The sequence below is a fragment of the Zea mays genome, chromosome 6 (assembly GCF_902167145.1).
Source record: "Zea mays cultivar B73 chromosome 6, Zm-B73-REFERENCE-NAM-5.0, whole genome shotgun sequence".
NCBI lineage: Eukaryota > Viridiplantae > Streptophyta > Magnoliopsida > Poales > Poaceae > Zea > Zea mays.
Window position 1 is genome coordinate 111,394,204 of NC_050101.1, and position 1,776 is coordinate 111,395,979.

The following is a 1,776-nucleotide window of genomic DNA, read 5'->3' on the forward strand; positions in this document are numbered from 1 at the left end:
AGGGACTAAAACAAGATTTTTACCTTATTTTCATAACAATTAATAGGGGTAATATAGTCATTATTCATAACAATTAATGCTCTTTAGTCTGGTTTAGTCACTAGAACCAAACGGGGTACTTTAGTGTAGTCTAGTGACTAAAGTAATTAAACAGGGCCTAAAAGTATTCAAAACGCATTAAATGAATCATAAGAGGACCAAAATACCCCTTAACATTCTCCCGCTATTAGTGCAACTGAAATAAAGGATGGACAAAATGTGGAATTTATATGGTTTAGTCCCTTCTAGTCACCCCTTGAAGGACTAGAGACTAAAACAGTTTAGTCCCTGTTTTAGTTCCACCGTTTGGCAATTTATATGGTTTGCCCAAACAAGTGTGTTTGACTTAGAGATAGGAAAAAGAATTTGTCTTGTGAAAATAAACCAAGTGGCAGCAAAAGTGATCCAAATATGCGAAATTCTATATGAGATAAATTTGTCTTCAATTTGCACTTCAAGTTGCTTTTTAAATGTGTTGGCATAAATCACCAAAAAGGGGGAGATTGAAAGAAAAATGTGTCGTTGGGCCATTTCTATAAGTATTTTGGTGATTAGATGCCCAACACATATTGTATTAAGGTGCTGTGTGCCAAGTGTTAGAGAGATGCAAATAAAGAATAAAGGTAAGCTCTAGACGCTTGGTCAATTATTTTATATGCTAAACACTCTTGTCTAAGTGCCAGGGATTCAGCTAAGTGAAGTCTAAAAGAATCAAAAGAAGACAAAGAAAGAAATGAAGAAAAGGTGCTGGACTGCGAAGCACCGGACGGTCCGAAGCTACTCACCGGACAGTCCGGTGCAAGATCTGCGCAACTCGTCGCTCTCGGGTTTTCCTGGCTACGTCGGCTATAAATCACCGGACAGTTCGCGCGAGGCGGTGGACGGTCCGGTGCTCTGGCCGCGCAACGGTTATGTGCCACGTCGACGAGCGCCAACGGTCAAATGGTGCACTGGACGGTCCGGTGCCCAACAGAAAAGGAAATCAGCCAATCAGGGGATTCTCTGCCGCGTATTGTGCGTGTACTGTTCACTGTCCGGTGTGCCACCCGACAGAAGGCAAGAATTGCCTTCCAAATGGATTTCCAACGGCTCCTAGCTGCCTTGGGGCTATAAAAGAGACCCCTAGGCGCATGGAGCACTACACCAAGCATCCATTGAACATTCTAAGACGCCTAGACTCCGCAACCACGCAATCGGATCATAGTGTTTGAGATTTGAGCACCGTTTGAGTTGTAAACTCCCTGCGCCGTGTTTTGTGCTCATGTCTTAACTTGTGTGCGTGTGTTTGCTGCGATTCTTGCGTGTGTTTCTTTCCCTCCCTTACTCTTGTGCTCTTGTTGTGATCAACTTTGTAAGGGTGAGAGGCTCCAACTTGTGGAGATTCCTCACAAACGGGAAAACAAGTATAAGGAAGAAAACCGTGGTATTCAAGTGAATCATTGGATCACTTGAAAGGGGTTGAGTGCAACCCTCATTCATTGGGACACCACAACATGGAAGTAGGCAAGTGTTTTACTTGGCCGAACCATGGGATAAAATCATCGTGTCTCTTGTGTCGCTTTTCTTTGTGATTGGTTTCTTCTCAAGAGTTCTCGCTATAGCAACTTGGCTGTAATCTTACTAACATTTCATAATCAAGTTGTGCTATTAATTGTTGAATTTTACAGGATCATCTATTCACCCCCCTCTAGGTGCTCTCACTGAGTGTCAACGCCTGGCGCTCGGCACAGTTAACAG